This window comes from Loxodonta africana, chromosome 11 (genome assembly GCF_030014295.1).
Source record: "Loxodonta africana isolate mLoxAfr1 chromosome 11, mLoxAfr1.hap2, whole genome shotgun sequence".
Taxonomy (NCBI): Eukaryota; Metazoa; Chordata; class Mammalia; order Proboscidea; family Elephantidae; genus Loxodonta; species Loxodonta africana.
The window spans coordinates 37,814,092-37,839,181 of NC_087352.1; the positions used below are offsets into that span (position 1 = coordinate 37,814,092).

Here is a 25,090-nt window from a genome sequence, read left to right on the forward strand (position 1 = left end):
GCTTCCAGACTAAGACAGACCAGGAAGAAGGACATAGCAATTTACTTCTGAAAAAGATTAGCCACTGAGAACCTTATGGATAGCAGCAGAACACTGCCTGATATACTGCCAGAAGATGAGCCACTCAGGTTGGAAAGCACTCAAAATACAAGGGGGGAGAGCTACTTCCTAAAAGTAGAGTCAACCTTAATGACATGAATGGAATAAAGTTTCTGGGACCTTCATTTGCTAATGTGGCATGACTCAAAATGAGAGAAATAGCTGTAAACATCCATTAGTAACTGGAACGTGGAACATACGAAGTATGAATCTAGGAAAATTGGAAAGTGTCAAAAATGAAATGGAACGTTTAAAGATCTACATCCTAGGCATTAGCTAGCTGAAATGGATTGGTATTAACCATTTTGAATCAGATAATCATATGGTCTACCATGCCAGGAACAACACTGAAGATGAATAGCATCACATTCTTCTTGAAAACGAACATTTTCAAGATCTACCCTGAAGCACAAAGCTGTCAGTGATAGGGTAATGTCCATATGCCCACAAGGAAGAACAGTTAATACAACTATTACTCAAATTTACATACCATCTACTAATGCCAAAGATGAAAAAACTGAAGACTTTTACCAACTTCCGCAGTCTGAAATTGATCAAACATGCAATCAAGATATATCAATAATTACTGGTCATTGGAATGTGAGAGTTGGAAACAAATAAGGATCAGTACTTGGAAAACATGGCCTTGATGACAGAAATGACGCAAGAGATTGCATGATAGAAGACCAACGACTTATTCATCGGAAATACCTCTATCCGACAACATAAACAACAATTACACATGGGGACCTCGCCAGGTAAAATACACAGGAATCAAATCGACTAAATCTGTGGAAAAAGACAATGGTGAAACTCAGTATCATCAGTCAAAACAAGGCCAGGGGTTGACTGCGGAACAGAGCATCAACTGCTTATATGCAAGTTTAAGATGGAGCTGAAGACAATTAAAACAAGTCCATGAGAGCCAAAGTATGGCCTTGAGTATATATCCCACCTGAATTTAGAGACCATCTCAAGAATAGATTTGATGCACTGAACAATAATAACTGAAGACCAGATTAGTTGTGAGATGACATCAAGGAAAATATACATGAAGAAAGCAAAAGGTCATTAAAAAAACAGGAAAGAAAGAAAAGACCAGAATGGATGTCATAGGAGACTCTGAAACTTGCTGCCAAACACCGAGCAGCTAAAGCAAAAGGAAGAAATGATGATGTAAAAGAACTGAACAGAAGATTTCAAAGGGCGGCTCAAGAAGACAAAGTAAAATATTATTATAATGACACGTGCAAAGAGCTGGAGACAGAAAAACAAAAGCAAAGAACATGCTCAGCATCTCTCAAGCTAAAAGAACTGAAGAAGAAATTCAAGCCTCAAGTTGCAACAGTGAAGGATTCTATGGGGAAAATATTTAACGACACAGGAAGCATCAAAAGAAGATGGAAGGGATACACAGAGTCACTGTACAAAAAAGAACTAGACAACATTCAACCATTTCAGGAGGCAGCATATGATCAAGAATGGATCGTACTGAAGGAAGAAGTCCAAGCTGCACTGAAGGCACTGGTGAAAAACAAAGCTCCAGGAATCGACGGAATACCAAATGAGATGTTTCAACAAACGGATGCAACGCTGGAAGCGTTCACTCATCTATGCTAAGAAACGCGAAGACAGCTACTGGCCAAATGACTGGAAGAGAACCATATCTGCACACATTCCAAAGAAAGGTGATCCAACAGAAGGAGGAAATTATCAAACAATATCATTAATATCACATGTAAGCAAAATTCTCCTGAAGATAACTTAAAAACGGCTGCAGCAGTACATCAACAAGAACTGCCGGAAATTCAAACCATATTCAGAAGAGGTTATAAAACAAGGGATATCACTGCTGTTATCAGATGTATCTCAGCTAAAAACAGAATACCAGAAAGATGTTTACCTGTGTTTTATCGACTACACAAAGACATTCAACTTTGTGGATCATAACAAATGATGGACAACATTGAGAAAAATGGGAATTTCAGAACACCTAATTGTGCTCATGTGAAACCTGTACACAGAATAAGAGGCAGACATTTGAACAGAACAAAGGGATACTGTGCGGTTTAAAATAGGAAAAGGTGTGTGCCAGGTTTGTAGCCTTTCACCACACTTACTCAATCCGTGTGCTGAGCACATAAACCAAGAAGCTGGTCTACCTGAAGAATGTGGCATAAGGATCAGAGAAAGACTCATCAATAACCTGCGTTATGCAGATGACACAACCTTGATTGCTGAAAGCAAAGAGGACTTGAAGCACTTACTGATCAAGATCAAAGAGTACAGCCTTCAGTATGGATTACACCTCAACATAAATAAAACAAAATCTTCACAACTGGACTAATAAGCAACATCACGATAAATGGAGAAAAGACTAAAGTTGTCAAGGATTTCATTTTAGATGGATCCATAATCAACACCCACGGAAGCGGCAGTCAAGAAATCAAATGAGGCATTGTATTGGGCAAATCAGCTGCAAAAGACCGCTTTAAAGTGTTGAAAAGCAAAGATGTCACCTTGAGGACTAAGGTACCCCTGATCGACCTGAGCCATGATATTTTCAACTGCCTCATATGCATGTGAAAGCTGGACAATGAAAAAGAAAGACGAAAGAATGATGAATTTCAATTACAGTGTTGGAGAAGAATACTGAATATACCATGGACTGCCAGAAGAATGAACAAATCTGTCTTGGAAGAAGTACAACCAGAATGCTCCTTAGAAGCAAGGATGGTGAGACTTTGTCTTGCTTACTTTAGACACGTTATCAGGAGGGATGAGTCCCTGGAGAAGGACATTATGCTTGATAAGGTAGAGGGCAAGGAAAAAGAGGAATACCCTTAACGAGACTGATTGACACGGTGGCTGCAACAATGAGCTCAAAGATACCTACTGCTGTGAGGATGGCACAGGACTGGGCACCATTTCATTCTGTTACACATGGAGTCGCTATGAGTCAGAGCCGACTCCAGGCACCTAACAACAACTCCTGAGTTTCTTGAGAATAGGGTCATTCGCCTTCACATTCCAAGTCCCTAGCACCAACCCGAGGAGAGAGGAGCTGAATGCTCACAGGTTGAATAAAGTTCATTCCTATGCTGTACCCAGAACAACTAGGCATAGCTAAAATAGTTTATACCTATTTTGAAGATTAAAGCATATTTCCATCATCATACTAGTACTATTACTACTGTTATTATTATTGTTATTCCTCCTTTTTTGCAATTTCCCAAACTTTTTTTGTACACTGTTCCATTATTGAAACAATAGGATTTCAATTCAGTAAAGACTTTCTGGAAGTCATTTCAGAGGAAAAAAAAATTGGTCTCATAAATTACATTAGTTGGTTATAGTAATAATGCTTCTAAACAAAACATCCTGTTTAAACCAGTCATGATACTTTATTTCCTCTTCATGAAAATCTGTACATTACATGCTCATATTCCTTCATAATAGTACTAAGTATTCAAAATGTTTGAAAGTTGTTAGCTACAAATTCTACCACTACTAAATGATATTCCAAACTAATATAACTTTATATTAGAAGTGTATATAACATGGAAATATTTATAGAAATATTTGTAAATAAAGACACCCTACCACACACAGAAGCTTACTCATGCGTATATGGAAACCTAGCACGTGGCAGCAGGCAAACCCATAGGCAAAGTGCACCATGTAATAGATAGTGCTGAGACAACGGGTTATATACGTGGAAGAAAGAATGAAACTAGATCATACCTCACACTATCAGCAAAAATAGATTAAAGGTAAAGATCTAAGTATGAAAAGCAAAGTTTTGTTAGAACAAAATACAGAATATCTTTATGCCTTTGAGATAGGAATGGATTTCTTAAACAAGGCACAAAAAGCATAAACAATGCTTTGGCTCAAAAGACATGACAAAGTGAGAATGGGGTCCAAGACCTCGTCTGTTAATTTCTTTTGTGAAGCCAAGAAAAACATGACCACCTAACTATACCAAAAGCTCCATTAACTGCTCATTGAGGAGAAGTTTTGAGTACAATTCTTCATAATGGTAGAAACTGCATTTATTTGTCTTAACAGGCTGAAAATGGTGATCTGAAGGCTAATAAAACCTCCCTGTGTTAAGTGTTAATTTTCTGGCTCATTAGCAAAGAACCTAATTTTGTCCACCAAAAAAATGGGGGCATCAATTCACACTGAGAGTAAGAAGGCTTAATAACCAGTAGCCATAAAACTAAAGGACGTGAATATAAAACAATACTTGTAGTTCCAATAAGAGGGATATTGCAAAAAAAAAAGTACAGTTGACAATAATAATTCAAAACGAGCAAATTCTTGATAAACTAGATATGTGGCTCAACATTCATACTGGCCTATATATGGTCTATCTGGAGTGTTACCTCAATGTTTCTCAAACCGAAGCACATAAATCTACAGAGAACTTGATTTACAGTGTCAGGCCCAGTTAACTTTCCAAAGGTGACGTAAAATGTCAGTAGTTCAGTTTTGATCTTAATTATGAAGGCAATTTTGTTTTCCTACCTCTGTGCCTGGCTAATGTTACTCCCGCTCCTGCTAATGTCCTCTTCCTAATGTGTGAGTGTGTGTGCGTGTGCGTGTGTGTGTAGATTATAAGTCTCAGTCTTTAGAGAACCGTAAACAGGTAAATTCTGAAAGGTAAGGACAGAATACCAAGTCATCTAGAGCATGTTGTTGTTTTAATTGCTAGTTGCCATCGAGTCGATTCCTACTAGAGCATGTAGCCACATGGAAAGGAGGTCTTGAGTTAAGAGGCTACGCTGCAGGGCCATTCTACCTGTAAGAAGGCAACAGTCCAATGCTGTGCCCACACACACTTCGGCCTTTCTCTAATACATCCCCAAACTGCAAGAAGAATACAACTCTTAAATGGCTTTCCATCTCATTTAGCAAACAAAAGCCTTTACAGCTGTCTCTTAGACCCTAATACAAAGGCCTACAGGGCCCTGTGCATGTTGTGATCCGTCTTTCCTGTTCCTCTCGGTCCTATTCTTGCACTACTCTTCCTATGCCCAGTGGCACCTTGGGGACTTACTGCTGGCTGCAAATTTTCACTCAGCTGATTTCCTCACTTCCTCCAAGTCTTTGATCAATTGTCACCCTCATCATGAGGCCTACTCTGACCATGCTATTTTAAATTGCAACACACACTTTCAACTTTTAATCCCTCTTACCCTACTGTACTGTTTTTTCTAGCATTTTATGATTTATTATGCTCTTTGTCCTTCTCTCCCTCTTTACGTTAAAGAAGGTAAGGTTTACAAAGCAGGGATTCTTATACTGTTTAATTCACTGATGTCTCCCAAGTGTCTACGACTGTTACAAAGGCACAGGAAGTGTTCAGGTATTATTTCAGTACGTGAATTTTAGACATGCACCTCTAATCACGTATGGCAACCAGATACCCTACCTTTCTACACCCTCATGCTCTTCCTTCAGTAATAATTTACCTTTACTTAGGATAAAGTTACAAAATTCCTAACGTGGCCTCTAAGGTCCCACACCTATACCGTCTGGCCATTTCTCAATCGGTGATTTCTGCTCCAGTCACACTGAAAGTGTTCATACTCACCCACTCCCGCCCAACACGGAACTTTTTTTAACACACTGTCCTTTTGATTTGAAATACTCTATGCATTCCCCTTAGATTAGTTCTTCAAATCCCAGCTCATTTGTCTACTCCTCAGGGAACCATTCCCTGCCCTTCCTGACTAGATGAAATCCCCATAACGGGATCTTAAAATATCATATAACTCTCCTGCCTAGAACTTGTATCTCAGACATATGCTTACATTTGTTTGTATAATTATTTGATTAATGTCTATCACCCTAGCAGACTACACACTCTATGAAAGCAAAGATCACACTGATTTTTCTTTTCCCCCTCAACGTTTTGTTCCCAGCACTTAGCCAGTACCTGGCCCAATGAAAGCACTCGATAAATATTTGTTGAGTGAACACTTAACCAAGATGAATGAGAACATTTGTTCCTCAATGATAGGCTAATGAATGCAAAGAGAAAAACAGTAAAATGATACAAGGATGGAAAGGGCCAAAACCAAAGGAGACTAATTTACAGTTTTACCTGGGGCCAGCCTGGAGAATATGAGCACTCCTTCAGTGTTTTGTACAAGAAAACGTTTAGGGTAGTGCTTAAGACCAAACTATGCCACAGTAACATGGACATTTGATGCTGATGTCTGTAACTGCCCTTATGGCAGAATCAGTAACTGAGTCTCAGGGGATAAGTATTCACATTTAAATCAAGCAATTCCATTAAAATCACCATTCAAATGGTTCTATTTCTATCACACGCACACACCACAAAAAGCAAGAGATTTACAACCACAGTAAAAGCACTTGGTACGCGACTCTGACTCGTGGTGACTTCACGTGTGTCAGAGTAGAACCGTGCTCCACAGGGTTTTCAACGGCTGGTTTTTCGGAAGCACGTCACCATGACTTTCTCCTGAAGTGCCTTTGGTGGACTCAAACCTCTAACCTTTCAGTCAGCGGCAAGCACGTTAACTGCTTGCACCTCCCAGGAAATCCAGCAACTATCTACTTGATAATTACTCCTTTTTTCAACTACCAATCTACATCGAATTCAACACCAACACAGTGTAACCTGTGAAAGCTAGAACCTGTATAAGGCGGAAACCTGTCAGAGAAAGAAAACTCCAATACGTTCCACTAATGGAGTGCTACAGAAAAGCGGTAAGATCCCACTCTGTCAAAGGCAGAAAACTTGGGGGACCCAGAACAACAAGGCAGTCTTGTCGAGTTCCAGCTCTCACAGGTTTCACTGTATAACGAAATAAAATTCAATCCTAGACATTAGAAACTATAAAAAGTTCCATTAGGCCATATGGTCTTTTATGTCTTCCCTTCATTTCTGGGCAAAGATTACTCTCAAATCTTTAAGAGTATGTTTTTCTGTTTGCACTTCCAGAAATACATGCCATCTTTTTATAGGACTGCCATCTGTCTCATGCTTAAGTAAATGTTCTGGATTGGTTTTACTGCTTTTCTAATGGTAAAATTTTAAGTTTACACATATCCTTGAAAATGCATATAAAGGCTCAGAGGAAAAGGTTTTAGACGTGAATACTTCATCCATCTGGACAGAACATGACAACTTCAAATAATTTCACAAACTCTTTTTTAAGGAATGATTTGAGGCAGTCGCTCCTGTCAGTCATTATAATACCTAATGAAAAAATTAGAGAGACAATATCAAACAACTACTTAACCTCCAATTAACAAAGCAGCTTTATTATTTCTATTTTACAAATGAAGAAAATTAGTTTCGGACAGATTAAATTTTTCCTAAGAAGTTAAAATAATTTGCCACTAGGAAAAGTAGCAGATCCAGAGAACCAGGCTGCTGACTCCAAAGCTCACAGTCTGTCTCTATACCAAGCTGCCTTGCCTGTAGTTACTACTACTTAAACCAGTAGTTTTCGAACCTTTTAGTCACAGGACCCCGTCACCCTCTTAAAAATTACTGAAGACCCCAAAAAGTTTTCCTATGTGGGTCGTATCTACTGAAATTTACTCTATTGGAAATTAAAACAGAAAATTTAAAAATATCTAGTTATTAACTTATTTTAAGATAATGATAATAAACTTATTATACATTACCATAAATAACATTTTAATGAAAAATAGCTGTATTTTCCAAAACAATAAAAATTCAATGAGAAAAGTATCATTTTACATGAACATAAATCTCTTTTCTGACTGACTTAAAGAGAAAATAGCTGGGCTTTCACATCTGCTTTTGCGTTTAATCTGTTACTATATGTTGTTTTAAGTGAAGTACATGAAGAAAATCCAGCCTCCTACACTTACATAGCTGGAAAAAGGAGAACTGTTTTATGCAACTGTGGATATTCTCCTTTGATACTACACTGAAACTCAAGGAGTGGTAGTTTCTCAAAGGTCAGCTGCACTGTGGAATCTGAAACCACACCAAGACATTTTTTTTAACTCTATTACATTCCAATCCAGTGGTCTATTTTGCATATTGAATGAGTCTTTTCCTCATGCATGATTCTGTAACATCATAAAAAAACAAAACCAAACCCAGTGCCGTCAAGTCGATTCCAACTCATGGTGACACTACAGGACAGAGGAGAACTGCCCCACAGAGTTTCCAAGGAGCGCCTGGCGGATTCGAACTGCCGACCCTTTGGTTAGCAGCCATAGCACTTAAGCACTGTGCCACCAGGATTTCCTGTAACACCATATATTAGTTATTTCATTATACAACATCAAAAAATCACATTTGCTAATATGCACTGATCTCATCAGAAGTCTTTAAGCATTGGGAAACAGTTAAGGTTACAATGTGGATACTAGTTTTCCACAAGTCTAATTTTTGTTTGAAAGCCTGAATTTTATCATTGGCAACAAGACTGTTAGTTTTCTTCATTAAAGTAACAGGTTACTTTACTCATTTATGAGAAAACATCTACCAAAAATCCAAGCTGAATAACCGTAGTTTGTCCCTGTTGTTCTTTCTAGTAAAAGTGATTATTTTATGAAAAAAAAAGTAGCTCATCTAGCAACTCAATGTCCCATTAAGACATCCATCTTACTTTAGTGTGCAGTAGCAAGTGCTTTCTACATACTTCCATTTCATCTTAAAGATATTTAAAAAGATGTGTATTCATGGTCAAGATTTAATAAAATTAGTACTTTTCACTGCTAATCATCAAGTTCTTAAGCATAACTGGCAGATTCTCTTTTACTACAAGTGCTTGGTGGTAAAGAGCACATGACTATTAGCACAGCTTGGTGTCATTTTGATTTGTGTTAGGGCACCAGCAATTTTATTCACCACTGCTTTTGCACCTTCAGTGAAAATGTCAACACAGTGAAAACGGCAAATAATGTTCTAGCATTATCATAAAAAGTTTTGACCTTGTAGATTCCCTGAAAGGATCCACAGAGCACAGTCGGAGACCACTGACTTATATTATCCATGAAAGCAGTTTAAAAGAACAAAGAGAAAGACTTTTAATGTAATGTAAAGCAGCCACATAAAAAGTTAGCAAGATGAAGGCTTAATGTTGTTAAGATGTCAGTACTACAGAAAGCAATCTATAGATTCAATGCAATCCCGATCAAAACTGCAACAGCCTTCCTAGGAGAAATAGAAAACAAATCCTCAACTTTATATGGAATGGCAAAACAAAAACCAAACCCACTGCCATTGAGTTGATTCCAACTAATGGCGACCCTATAGGACAGAGCAGAACTGCCCCATAGGGTTTCCAAGGAGCGATGATGGATTTCATCTGCCAACCCTTTGGTAAGCAGTCGAGTTCTTAACAACGCTCTACGAAATGGCAAGAGGCCCCAAATAGTTAAAATAGTGTTGAAAGAGAAAAACAAAGTAGCAGGCCTCACACTTGCTGATTTTAAAACATACTATACAGCTACAATAATCAAAGCAGCCTGGTATTAGCATAACAGACACACAGACCAATGGAATAGAGTTGAGAGTCAAGAAATAAACCCACACATCTACGGTCAACTGATTTTTAACAAGGGTGCTAAGTCCACTAGATGGAGAAAGAAGACTCTTCAATAAATGGTGCTGGCAAAGACACAAGTATTAGCCCAGTAGACAAAAGGGCCACATAAAACTGAGACCAGAAGAACGAGATGGTGCTCTGCTACCACCAATGACCGCCCTGACAGGAAACACAACAGAGTCCCTGACAGAGCGAGAGAAAAGTGCTAAGCAGAACTCAAATTCACGTACAGACTTAATGGTCTGACTAAGACTGGAGAAACCTCCAAAGCCATGGCCCCAGACACTCTGTAACCTAGAACTAAAACCATTCCCGAAGCACACTCTTCAGACAAAGATAAGACTGGGCTATAAAACACAAAATAATACTGGTGAAAAGTGTGTGTCTTAGTTCAGTAAGATACACGAGACCAAATGGGCAGCTCCTGCCCAGAGGCAGGATGAGAACGCAGGAAAGGACAGGAACTGGTTGAATGAACACCTGAAACCCGGGGTGGAAAGGGCGAGTGTGCTGTCACATTATAGAGATTACAACTAACGTCACAAAACAATACATATATTTTTGTCTGAGAAATTAAAGTAAGCTGTAAACTTTCACATAAAGCACAATTTTAAAAAAAAGTACCCTTAAACAGAAAAAAATAAAGGCTGCTGGAAAATTGGGTTTCCACATACAGAATGATGAAATAGGATCCATGCCTCACATCATATACAAAAACAAATTCAAAATGGATTAAGGACCTAAATGTGCAACCTAAAACCATAAAATTCTGACAAGAATCTAGTAATTAAAGTACATATAAAATTTCGACAACTTAAAAAAAATTTTGACAACTTAAGAACAGAAAGACAACTCAATCATAAAATGGGCAAACGACTTGAATAGACATTTCACCAAAGACATTCAAATGGTCACCAAACACATGAACAGATGCTCAGTATCATCAGCCATCAGAGAAATGCAAATTAAAACCACAATGAGATACCATTCCATTCCCACTACGATGGCTAAGATTAAAAAAAAAAAAGAAGAAAATAACAAATGTTGGCAAGGATGTGGGGAAATTGGAACAGCTTACCCATTGCTGGCAGGAATCCAAAATGGTATAGCCATTGTGGAAAACAATGTGGTAGTTCCTCATAAAACTAAAAATAGAACTAGAACTACCATATAACCCAGCAATTCCTCGCCTAGGTATTTACCCAAATGACTTGAATGCAGAGACTCAAGAGACCTGTACAACAATGCTTATTACAGCACTATTCGTAACAGCCACAAGGTGGAAAAAAACCTAAATGCCCATCAACAGGTGAATGGATAAATAAAACGTGGTACATAAACACAATGTAATACTATTCAGCCAGTAGGAGAAATGAAGTCTTGATACGTGCTACAATATGGATGGAGCTTGAAGACATTATGCTGACCGAAATAAGCCAATCACAAAAGGATAACTATTGTATAACCTCGCTTATGTAAAAAATCAAGGCAAAAAAAAAAAAAAAAAAAGGTAACAAGATGAGTTTATATTGTTATAAATATTTCTCTGCACCAAAAGTTGTATTTTTAATTTCTGAGTATGTCTTCGTTCCAATTCTTGATGCTTTCCTTGGTTCTACTCCAATGTTCTGAATTTTTGAGTATACTACTTGTCATACTAAATACTAAAGGCGTTACTTAGGTATCCTGGTAGCACAGTGGTTAAAGCACTCAAGAGCTAACCAAAAGGTCGGCAGTTCGAACCCACCAGCCACTCCAGAAAACGATGTGGCAGTCTGCTTCTGAAAGATTTCAGAACCTCTATGGGGCAGTTCTACCCTGTCCTATAGGGTCGCTATGAGTCGTAGTCCACTCGACTGCAGCAGGTTTTAAAGGGGTTTACTAGATACTGAGGCTTTCTCAGAAAGGGAGATGTGGAAGGAGGGAGAGAACAAACCATGTACGAGAGGAGAAAATGATGATAACAGCATATATAACATGAAATATGATAGAGTTTAGGTTCCAACATATCTGATATACCAATAAATATAAATGGGAATAAATGCAAGTGTTAGAAGAAAAACATTTTTAGATCTGGATTTTCATGTTCTATTAGCTGAACTGTCGGAATCGATTTGACGGCACTGCGTTTGGTTTTTTGGTATCCGCTGAACTGTACAGCTACACTCTACTGCGATCAGCACCTTCTACGTCTTGGTCACTGTTATGTCCCCAGTATCCAGACTAGCTCCCAGATACACCTGACGCTCATCCAAGTCTTGTTCAATTTAAATCCACTACACAATTTAAACGTGCAAATTAATAAAATAAGCATTTTTTAAGTTATTTCTTCAAACAGAAGACACAAAACAGAAATAATGATAATGTTAATTCATTGTAAAGAATGTAACCAATGTCACTAAACAACTTGTGCACAAATCTTTAAATGGGAACCGAAACAACTGTGTAAACCTTCACTGAAAAGACAATAAAACATTATCCATATTAAGAAAAAAAGACTTATCAAAACAAAAAGTTACTCCTACAAAAACAGAGCTAGTGTGTAAAGACTAAAAAAATACAGGTTGCTAAAATTTTTTCTGTGCAATTAAGTACATGCAAAACCACACTCTAAAAGACTGGGGCAACATTACCAAAAAACCTAGAAGACTTTGTACAAAGAATGGTCTGCAAATGTAATTAACTTCTAACTCTACTTAAAAGAAGCACCAAACTGGAAATCCTATACGATATATATAAGGATACAGATTACATAATTCACAGGGATGCTGAGTTCAGTCAATGGATATTTAAAGATAAAACCTTGGTCCTACAGTGGAAATGAAAGAGTGCATATTTATTCATTTTAAAATAAAATGTTTAAAGTGCATGAATCCCTGCTTTAGGGCAGTTTTTTCAATTAACTGATAACTACTAATCTTCACTGTTTAGGAAAAACATCCTTTAACAGAAAAGAATGGGAAAAGGTATATGCTAACAACAAAATGGCTAGAGTAACAGGGATAATATGAGGCAGGATTACATTAAAGAAAAATTGGCTGAACAAAATAAAAAGGGGCACATTACAAAAGGCATAATCACAATAAAAACTGCCAAAAATTTTTGCACACAAAGAACAGCATTAAAATGTCTCTTTCAGGACAAGAAAATGTAAGAAACAAAAGAAAACTACAGAAGATCTAGATTATATAGCTATTTCATCTATTGACTAAACGGGATTCTATACCCTAAAAGAATTAGAATACATTTCCCTTTTAAGAAAGGCTCAAAGAAAAATTCAAAGCTTTAAACATTTACAAAACTAAACAGTAAAGAATTAAAAGAAACAAAATATGCATTCTATTTAGAAAGTTAGGGAAACCACAAAAGCAAGGAAAAACAGAATAAAGATAAAAGCACAAATTAACGAATTAGAAAAGAAAAAGCAGTAGTATTAAACATGACAAGAGTTGAACCTTTGGATAAACAGAAAACTTAATAGGAAAGCAAATGGCTAGCATAATTAAGAAAAAAAGGAAAAAGGAAATATAAAAAATTAGACTAATCACAAATTCATGAGAAGTTGAAATACATGAGTACTCTGACAAACTCTCTAAAAATTAACTTAAAATTCAGATGAAATGCATAGCTTTACTATAAAATATATATTAGGGAAAAAAAAGAACTCAGTAAAGTGACCAATTACAAAATTCACACATAAAAATCACTAGTATTCTACATTTTTAAAAAAGCTAGAAAAGAAATACAGTCAAACCTGCAAAAGCTGGAACCTGTGTAAGGAGGAAACCTGTCAGAGATGGAAAAGTCAAATAGTTTCCACTAAAACGAGTGATAGAAAAGTGATGTTTAAGCCTGTACCCTGTCAAAGGCAGAAAACTTGCAAGACTCAGAAAAACAAGGCAGTCCCGTTAAGTTCAGCCTCTCACAGGTTTCACTGTATAAGTCTAAAACCAAACTAAAACCGACCAATTGCCATCTTGTCGATTCCAACTCATAGTGGCCCCATAAGATAGAGCAGAACTCCCCCATAGGGTTTCCAAGGCTGTAATTTTTTTTTTTGAGGGATAGAATCAATTATTGTATTTATTGGTTGTAGCATTATGTATCCAAATATTTTTTTCTTTATTGTACTTTAGATGAAGGTTTACAGAACTAGTTTCTCATCAAACAGTTAGTACATACATTGTTCTATGACATCAGTTAACAGCCCTATGACATGTCAACACCCTCCCTCCCTTCACAACCCTGGGTTCCCCATTACTAGCTTTTCTGTTCCCTCCTGCCCTCCAGTCCCTGCCCCAGGGCTGGTATGCCCCTTTAGTCTTGTTTTGTTCCATGGGCCTGTTCAATCTTTGGCTGGAGGGTGAACCTCAGGAGTGACCTCATTACTAAGCTGAAAGGGTGTCGGGGGCCATACTCACAGGGTTTCTCCAGTTTCCTGTCAGGCCAAGAAGTCTGGTCTTTCTTTTTGAGTTAGAATTTTGTTCTGTTTTTCTCCAGCTCTGTCCAGGACCCTCTATTGTGATCCCTGTCAAAGCAGTCGGTATTGGTAGCCAGGCACCATCTCTTTGTAATGGACTCAGTCTGATGTAGTCCATTAGTCCTATGAACTAGTATTTCCCTCGTATCTTTTAGTTTTCGTCATTCTTCCTTGCTCCTGAAGGGATGAGACCAGGGGAGTAGCCTAGATAGCCCCTCACAGGCTTTTAAGACCCCAAACGCTACTCACCAAAGCAGAATGTAGAACATATTCTTTATAAACTATGTTATGTCAATTGAGCTAGATATTCCCCGAGATCATGGTCCCCACAGCCCTCAGCCCAGCAATTTGGTCCCTCAGGGAGTTTGGATGTGTCTACGGAGCTACCATGACCAAGGCTGTAAATCTTTAAAGGAGCTGACTGACACATCTTTCTCCTGCGGAGCCACCGGTGGGTCAATCCACCAACCTTTCCATTAGCAGCCAAGCGCTTAACCACTGCATCACCAGGGCTATTTATAATAGCTTCAAAAAACATAAAATTATATATGTCCAGAACTACATGAAAAACTTTAAATTCTTCAGAGGATCATAATAGATTTGAATTAATACAAAGACACATCTGGTTCTTAGATAAAACAATTTAATCATGGCAAACTATTGACTCAAGATCCCAATAAAACATCAATAAAGCTGTTGGGAGGAATGTGACAAAATGATACTGAAGTAGATAAACAAACAATGAAAACAGCCAGAAAAATTCTAAAAGACTAATGAGGGAGAATGATCCACACAAGATACTTGAACATCCTGCAACAGCTGAGAACTGGAGGGGAAATACAGACAGAGCAATAGGACAGAACACAAAATCAAGAAATCGACCAAGACACACAAAAAAATAGTATCTGGCTAAGAGGACATTTTAAACTAGAGGGAAAGAGATGGATTATTCAATAGATGATAATGAATAGGCTGGGCAACCATTTGGAGAAAGCAGGGCTCTTACATTATTTACTTCAAAATAAATTCCAAAAGGATCAAATATGCAAAAAAAAAAAAAAATCATACAAGTTGTAGAAAAAAGCTTTTTAAAAATATAATCCTGTACTCAGGAAGGGTCTCAAGAAATCCTTGTTGTTGTTATTGTTGTCTGCCCTCGAACTGGTGGTCCCTTACTCATGGAGACCCTCGGCACAGGATCAGACTGTTGTGATCTATGAGGGTTTTCGCTGACAGATTTTTTGGCAGATCACCATGCCTTTCTTCCTACTCTGCCTTGGTCTGGGAGTTCTGCTTACCACACTGAAATCATAGATATTCTCCTACATTTTCCTCTGAAAGTACTGAAGTTTTGCTTTTCACGTTTAGGTACCTGATAAACCTAGTCATGATAGGAATTCATTTATACTTTTCCCACATGGATAACCAATTGGCTTAACACCATTTATAGAAAAATACTAACCCTCATAAGAATGAAATAAACGCAAATTAAAATAGTAATGTTTTTTCACAAGACAAATAACAAAAAGGATTTTTCTAAATGGTATTTAATGCTCGAAAATGTTTTCATGTAGTTCTAAAACAATTTGGCGAAACGCAAGACTTAAAATGTTCACTCTTTGATCCAATGCTATTTTTATACACCTTAAAGAACATGAGACCAAAGTATACTGATGTTCCTTACATCATTATTTACAATAAAAAACAAATTGAAAAAATCAGAAACCACCTTATGTCCAACAGTATGAGAACAGTAAACAAATTTCTGGCACATCTACACAATGGACCTTTAGGGAGCGACGAAAATTGATATTTATATAGTTATAAATAACATGGGCGAAAAGGTCATATTGTTCATTTGTTAAGTGCAAAAACACAGGAAACAAAATTATATGTAAAGTGTGGTCTCAATTATGTACAAAGAATAGGGAGGAAAAACAGACCAAAAAGAATACAGCAGAAATGTTAACTGGATCTCAGAATTCTTTGTAAATATTATTTTCAAGATATTCTATAATGAACATGCAATGTTTTTATAAGAATGAAATCTGTGAGCTTGTTAAATTATTTCTTCAAGGGTATAGCTGAACTAATCCATCACGTTAATACAAAATGCAAGGTCTTTTCTTGCTTCCAACTATACTTTGATTTCTAGCCAAAAAATAAATCGATAAAATTTTCATTTTTGCTTTATTAGAGCTTAGACAACCTCCTCCTTCTCCTCACCACCCCTACAAAATAATTTTTTGCAAAATCTGGTATTAAAACTTTTGTATTAGGGTGTGTGTGTGTGTGTGTGTGTGTGTGTGTGTGTGTGTGTGTAGAAAGAGAGAGAACAACTTGATTGGGTGAGTGAGTGAATGTCAGGGATTGATTGGCCTTAAAAATTCAGTCTAAATTACAAGGATGGTAAACGGTAAACCTACCAGCTTTCCAAAGACTGTCTTTCCTCCTTAAAAATTCCGTGATTAATCATTACTCCCTTTACATATATCCTCAATTTCCTTGCCTCACCCTCCCTCTGAAAAACTCTTGGCAAAACCACATATTGGTTAAATCAACTCTCTGCCTATACCCCGCCTGCACCCATACGGCAGAATGGGGCTAGAGGAAACCATCACCACTCTGATGGGTCTCACCTTATATTCATGACCACAACCCTCAGGTGCACCTCTAATGCTGTCTGAGAATCAGATACACTCCCCTGGTTCACTTCCTCTCTTATTTACCCAGCCTGCCACTTCACAGCTTTCCTCACACCTCTAACTCTTTGCCCCCTCTTCAGTCTTAGCTGATGACCCAGCTTCCTATTTCACTGAGAAATAAGGCCATTCAAAGAAATTTGACTCCCACCACATCTACGCACTCAACAGCATCTGTTTCTGTCTACTTCCATCCTGTTCCTATACAGATGATCCGTGCTCCTGTCTAAAGGCAACCCTCCTCTTGTGCACTTGATCTTCTTTCCCTCCCAGAAACTTACCCTTTATTGGATCATTCCCCAAGATGTTGCTATTTTTCTTATATATAAACAAACTTGTTTTGACCCCACTCTCCCCACCACCTATGGTCCCATCTACCTTATATCCCCTTTGCAGTAAAACACCTGGGAGGAATTGTGTATACTCAAGGTCTATACTTCTTCTGTTCTCTCTTAAACCTACACCAAAGGGACCTTCCCCACCACCACTACACAGAAACTGCTCTTGTTTAAGTCCCCAGTGGTCTCCACATGGAAAAGCCAGCATCAGTCCTGATCTTAGGTGCTGCCAGCAGCATGACGAGGCACAGGGGATGACTCCTTCTTCCTTGACGTGACTTTACCATTTGTTGGAAGGACACCTCTCCCCCCGGGTCATTCCTCTGCTGGCTTCTCCTCTCCCTCCAACCTCTTAATGGTGGAGTATCCCAGCACTCAGGGCTGGTTTTCTCTTCTCCCTCTATGCCCATGCTCCTCAGCAATTTCACTCACCCTTCAGGGTTCAAGTGGTATCCACAAGCCATCCTCTTCCAAATTTCTCTCTCTTCAATTCCAGACTAGTTATAATCAACTCCCTTCTTGACATTTCCACTTGGATGTCTTACAGGTATCTGAAATGTAATGTGTTCAAAACTAACCTCTGGATCTTTCCCACCCACCCTCCAAACCTGCAGCCTTTCCCACTTTTGTTAATGGCTGTTCTTCCAGCTGCTAGGTTCAAAGCCTTCGGAATCATCCTTGACTCTTCCTCTCACACCCCATATCCAATGTTACAAAATCCCCACTGCAGCTACCTTCAAAGTAGATGCAGAATCCAACCACTTTTTACCACACATCGGTCCAAGCCATTGTCCTCTCTCACCTGCATTACTGCAACAGCCTTCTAGGTAGTTTCCTTTGCCTTCTTCTTTGGATACCTATGGCCTTTGCACAATACGGCAGCTAAACTGATCCTTTTACAATACATGTTTTATCAGGTCACTCTGCTCAAATCCCTCTAGTGGTAAAAGTTAAAATCCACATCCCCATGACCTCTCCAATCTTATCGCCTACCAACCTGCCCTCACTCACTCCAACGCAGCCATGGTGAACTCCCTGCTGTATAAGGATATACTTCACCAGGCACACTCCCATCTAGGGTTTGCACCGGCCTTTCTTTCTGCCACTGGGTAACTCTTCTCCTTAAAGTCTTCATTCAAGTGTCAGGTTTTCAACAAGGCCCATCCTGATCAATCAATTTAAAACTGTAACCCAACACCACCTGGCATCTCCAATCTACCTTTTTTCTGCTCACTTCCCCACCTACCTCCAACACTTATTACCTCTTAACATGCATACACTTTCATTAAGTTATTGGGATTATTGTTCATTGTCTCCCCCAACTCCCTTTGCAGAATGTAGGTTCCACAAATGCAGGGAGTTTAGAACAGTGGCTGGGCCATGATAGATATACAACAGAATTAAATGAATTAAAAACCTTGCTATCCCAGTTCTGGAGTTCCTGGTGATGTAAGCAGTTAATGTGCTCAGCTGCTAACCAAAGGTTGGAGGTTTGAGTTTCAAGTCCACCCAGAGGTGCCTTGGAAGAAAGGCCCGGCAATCTACTTCCAAAAAATCAAGTCACTGAAAACCCTATGGAACACAGTTCTACTCTGACACACATGGGTTGACATGAGTCAGAGTCAATTCCACGGTGGCTGTTTTTTTGTTTTTTATCCCAGTTCTATCTCAACTCACTGTGAGAAAAGAATAACCAATTAAAAACCAAAAAAAAAAAAAAAAAATTGCTGTTGAGTCGATTCCGGCTCATAGCAAGCCTATATGACAGAGTAAAACTGCCCCATAGGGTTTTCTAGGCTGTAATCTTTATGGCAGCAGATCACCAGGTCTTTCTCCCATGGAGCCACTGGTGGGTTCAAACCACCAAACTTGGTCAGCAGCCGAGCACTAACCACTGAACCAGCAGGATCCCTCTGTAAGCAACGGGGATGGTTAATTAGATTTCATAAAAAAAGCATTTCCTACTGGCTAAACATAAATTAGGAGGGAGGGTATAGATCCTTTACCAAAGAAGCTACAAAGTTCTGCGAATATTGTAACGCCCAAAAAACCGCTGCTGGGAGAAAATTCTCCATGTGTCTCTCACATTTCTATTCACATTGTTAAGAGGCACTGACGGCCTTTTGTTCTGGACATCTGTCAGCCAAACAGCCCTGAATGACACAGATGACATCTCCTTCCAGAGCAAAGGACATGTTTGTTTACTGTTCAGCGAAATAAAGACAGTGTATCCTTCTGGTCAGGCAGTCTGACTGCCCATTATAAAAGATTCAGGTTCTCTAATCTTGAGGTTCCCAATTATTTTTTCAATACCTATATACTCACGCATCACTGTCTTTCTGTATTGAATTTTTAATATATACATTTTTACACTTGTCTAGGCACTTACCTATTCAAATAAACAATTCAGTCTTATCTCTTTACTCTGTGAATGTGGCTTGAGTCTTCTCTAAAGTAATTATTATACATTTAAGCAAATTCATACAGCTTTTAAAATCCTAAGTCAATGGAGACTTGAGCAGTATAGAAAAAGGGATTAGTCTGCACGTTGAATATATGGCACTCCGACATAATATTACTAAGAGCCCTAATGGTCCCCACATACCCCGAAGCAATAACAGCAGTGATTCCCGAGTAGCTATGACCCCACCTGAGCAGCTAATGTGTAATTACAGTTGACAGGGTGAAAACATCTAATGTTGTACCGTCTCATATAAATGCATTAATCACTTCTAGAGTGAGAAGTATAAAATACTATTTAAATGCAGTTGTTTTAATATGATTCGTTTCTACATAGTCACAGCTGACAATAATAAATTACAAAATAATTATTTAGCATTTTAATAAATGAGAAGAGAATTACTTTAATAACACAACAAATTCCCAAAATATATCACCACTTTCACTGCCTATGAGAAAGTATGACACCTCACTGGTTATACTACCTGACAGGTAAAGTCCTTTAAGAATTTTTGAACAACTACAGCCAATTCAAAAGGGTCCAAAGAATATCTATATATGTGGTTTTTGTTGTTTTTATTCCGGGGTAGGGCTGCGGTTAGCAAATAGTGCTGTGATGACATTCCTCCATTACTTTTCACTACTTTCAAGATTTAAAGTATTTTATTTATACATAAAAATCGTATTAAATTGCTAAAACAACATTTTTTAACTCCGGAAAGGCAGCATCCATGTAAAAATAACTGAAAAGTAACAAAGTTGCTTTGACTACTCTCTGGGCCTTCAGACCTTACAAATGCTGCAATTTAAAAAGCAATTTGTCAATTATTCAAATACTTCTGCATGTAACACATAAACTGTTAACGATTCTTTCATTCAGTTTGCATTAGAGAATATAAGCTTTCGGTCCAATCAATCTCATTTTCTAAGGCACACCCAAATTAAGAAGGGGGTTTCAGAATAGCAGATTTTGAATATAAAAAGTAATCCCTGTAAGATGTACTAAATGTATATAATAGCGAATGTAAACCTTATCCATTGATCATTAGCATTAAAAGGAATCGTGGAGAGCAGTAATTATTCAAATCAATAATAATATAAAAATCTCACAAAATGGAAAAGAGGCTTATTTGCACTGTAAAATGATAATTTAATTGTCAAAAGTAACCACTCATTATAGGCTCCCAAAGAGGAGGTCTCTGATGCTTTTAAACTGATCCAACTTAAAATAATTCATGTTGCCCACTGCAGGTGAGCAGGCATTTCATAAATCAGGTTACCCAGAGCTCAATAATAAGGATATGGCTTCCTGTCAACATTAAGAGAAAACACTACCTTATTGAAGAAAAATTAGAATTCAGTTTCTTCCAAAGTGAAAGACCTTAATACATACATTGATGCTGGCAACACAATTTAAACAAACTATAAAAAAGAAAAACAAACTCTGGACGAGCTTGTGATTAAACACAGACTTCCTTATCTTCACTTGTCCCCAAGACACACAGAGACAATGAAAACTGGAACTGGCTTAGACAAACTGGAAACAGCAGAAATCTAAGCCTGCTGGAAGGGAAGACAAGAAAAAGCAAGCCTAAGAAAAAAAACAAAAACACCAAACCTGTTGCTGTTGAGTCGATTCTGACTCACAGCAACCCTATAGCCTAAGAAACGGTATCACAAATTGGAACAAGAGTCAGGTGCCACTCTAAAAAAAGGGCAAGTGAAGAGGACGCTTAGACGACAAAACTACCACATGTAGCCAAAATTAAAGATTCAATGGAAGACAAAACTGAGGAAATTTCTTTAAAAAAAAAAAAAGAACAACAATAACAAAAATTGACATGAAAAATTAAGCGAAAAGCTAAGAAAATTAGTTTAGGAGGTCCAATATCCAACAAAGGGGAGCTTCACACAGGGGGAAAAAAGGAAAAGAAAAAGAAAGTCTGGGAAGAAAACTATAAAAGAAATGAAAAAAAAATTGTTTCCAGAGCTGAAGAACACAAGTTTACAGACTAGAATGCTCAGGACCTCCGGAAAAAATAATCATAATAATAAAGCACACCACAAAAAAGTCAGGAGATAATACGAAGATGCTAAAAAGCTTCCAGGAAGGAATAAAATTACATACAAATGATTGGGAGACATAAAGGAGCTGACTTAGCAGTAACAAAGCAAGAAGACAGTAGATTAATGCCTTCAAAATTCCAAGGGAAGTCTCCACATGCAAAAGAATGAACCTGGACCCATACCTCACACCATATACTAAAATTAACTCAAAATGGATCGATGATGTACATATAAGAAAAAACACCATAAAGCTCTTAGAACAAAACAGGGGTAAAGCTTCAGGAGCTAATTTTGACAAAGAACCCTTAAACATGACACCAAAAGCATGAGTAACAAAAAGCAAAATAGATAAAATTGACTTCTCCAAAACTTAAAACTTTTGTACCTCAAGGACTTTACCAAGAAAGTAGAGAGACAACCTACAGAAGAGGAGAAAATATTTGGTAACCAGATATCAAAAAAGGATCTAATATCCATAATATATGAAGAACTCCAACAACCCAACAACAAAAGAACAATTCAAAATGGCAAAGGACTTGAATAAACATTTCCCCAAAGAAGACATACAAATGGCCAACAAGCACATAAGAAAACGTGTAATGTCTTTAGTCACTGTGTTGTTAGGTACCATTAAGTCAATTTTCAATTCATAAAGACGCCATGTGACAGAGTAGAAATGCTCCCATTGAGTTCTATAGGCTGTAATCTTTTACAGGAGTAGGTCGTCAGGTCTTTTTCTTCCGGAGCCTCTGGGTAGGTTAAAACCATCATCCTATCAGTTAGTGCTAACCAAAAGGCTGGCAGTTCGAATCCACCAGGCACTCCTTGGAAACTCTATGGGGCAGTTCTACTCTGTCCTACCGGGTCGCTATGAGTCAGAAATCAACTCGATGGCAACAGGTTTGTTTTCCGGTATCAGTTAGTTGCAAAGTGCTTAAGCACTGCGGCACCAGGGATCCTTCTTTAGTCACTAGGGAAATGTAAATCAAAATCACAGTGATGGCTATGATTGGAAAAATGAAAACTAATCAGTGTTAGTAAGTATGTGGAGAAACTGGAACCCTCATCCATTGCTTGTAGGAATGCAAAATGGTGCAGCCACTGTAGAAACAGCGTGGTGGTTCCTCACAAAGTTAAACACAGAATTACATATGGCTCAGCAATACTACTCCTAGATATATACCCCAGAGACTTGACAGCAGGGCCTCAAACAGATAACCTGTACACCAGTCCTCACTGTAGCATTATTTGCAATACAGTCAAATGGTAGAAACAACCCAAGTGCCCACCAACAGATGAATAGATGAACAAAATGTCGTATATCCACACATTGTTGTTGTCATTGTGTGACTTCGAGTTGATCCTGACTCACAGCGACCCTACATGACAGAATGGAACTGCTCCACAGGGTTTTCTAGGCTGTCATCTTTATAGAAGCAGATCGTCAGGTCTTTTCTCCTGAGGAGCAGCTGGTGGGTTCGAACCACTGACCTTCCAGTGAGCAGCCGAGTGCTTAACAACTGTGCCATCAGGGCTCCTGCAATGGACTATTATTCAGCCATAAAGAGAAATGAAATCCTGATACATGCTACACCATGGATGAATCTTGAAAACATTATGTTGCGTGAAATCAGTCAGACACAAAAAGACAAATACTGTATGACTCCACTTACATGAAATATCTAGAATAGGCAAATGCATAGAGACAAAACTTTATGTTTTTTTTTTTTTTTACCAGGGGCTGCGGGGAAGAGGAAATGTGAGTGTTACTGCTTAACGGGTAAGGAGTTTCTGTTTAGGGGAATGAAAAATATTTGGAAATGGACAGTGGTAATGGTTGTACAACATGGTGAATGTAATTAATGTCACTGAATTGTTCACTGTTAAAATAGCAAATATTTTGTTATACAGATTTTACCATAATAATTTTTTTTTTTAACATACAAAAAACAAAACTAAGGGAAAATTTACTTTCCACAAGAACACACATTTACAGTTCAGTGACTATCCTGGTGCTCTTCCACATTTCTTAGCATCCTCGCAAGGCCACATTTAGTTCCAGACAATGGACTGTGAACAAAAGTGACAGATGTCACTTCTGGGCCAAAGCAGTGAAGAACCAGCATGTGACCTGTCAGCTCTTCTTCATGTGTTATAGCGGCTCAGAGCCAAGTGGTAATGTGGTGGATAACAGAGGTGAAAGCAGACTGGATCCACAGGACAATGCCATGGGATGCCCCAGACCCACAGCAGGCTTTATGAGTGCAAGAAATAAACCGTCCTTTACCACCAATACCTCAGGGTTAATTTATCACTGCAGCATAACCTAGTCTATCCTGACTAAAATATTACCCAAAATATTCTATTCACAGACCATAAATCAGTATTTAGAACACAGGCATTTTCTGACAAGCAAGATCTCAAAAAAAAGAATACCCCCCCTCAAAAAACAAATGTTGATGGCACAGAAAGAAGAAAAAAGAAACTGCGTCATAGATTACTTAACGTAACTGTGCACTAGCCCTAGTAGGCCTCCCTCCAAGGTTCCCCCTGTGTGAGGAGAATAAACAATTGTTTGCTTTAAAAAACAAAAAACTCCCCATCACCTTTCTCAAGAAGTTAACAGAAAGATGTTGTTGTGTGCTATAGAGTTGATTCTGAATCAAAGCGACCTTGTGTAACAGAATAGAACTGCTTCTGGTTCCCGGTTTCCTAGGCTGTAATCTTTACGGAAGTTAATCACCAGGTCTCTTTCCCATGGAGCCACTGGATGGGAACTGCTGACCTTTTGGTCAACAGTCAAGTGCTTAACCACTGCACCACCAGGGCTCCTTACTAGGAGGATGAGCTCCATTAAACTAAGGAAGTAAACTAAGAACAGGGAAGCCCACAAAAGAAAGACGCACAAGGAACTCCTAGGATGATGATATAGGCTCCTGCTGTTCACCCTGTCTGAGATACTGTCCCTGCCTTCTAATTTAATCTCTTCCCAATCAAATTAATCAAATACAGGTTATCCTTCAAGAGCCAGCTCAACTGTCACAGGCTCCATGAAGGCACAGATCCAAATTCTGACTCCTAGGATTAAGTTAAAACATCTCTCATCAATGGCAAGACAGTATGCCTAAAAAAATAATACAAGATAATCCAAGAGATAATAAAAAGGTCTAACACATTAGACTTTTCTGGTAAAACTCTAACACATTAACCCCCATTCTTAAATCTGGCGGTAATGTGGTGTGTGACTTTGAGCAGATTCTTAGCCTTAGTCTCAATTTCCTCTTCATCCCTGTAAGAGTGAAGCTAATCTAATAAGATTCCTTCTGCAAATGTATAAAACAACAGAAATCTTAATGCAACCCTATGCAC

General features: G+C 38.2%; 1 protein-coding gene across 3 annotated transcripts in view; it reads right to left on the bottom strand.

Annotated features, from left to right (window-relative positions):
* Positions 1-25,090, bottom strand: part of SOCS6 (suppressor of cytokine signaling 6) — a 38,281-nt gene that overhangs the window by 7,433 nt on the left and 5,758 nt on the right. Inside the window, exon 1 of one of the 3 annotated variants that reach the window (XM_023543734.2) lies at positions 17,627-17,735. The exons of the other annotated variants lie outside the window; for them this stretch is intronic. The gene's annotated coding sequence lies outside the window, so the exon portion shown is untranslated. Of the gene's footprint in view, positions 1-17,626; positions 17,736-25,090 lie in introns of those variants that run through there. 3 annotated transcript variants of the gene reach the window in all.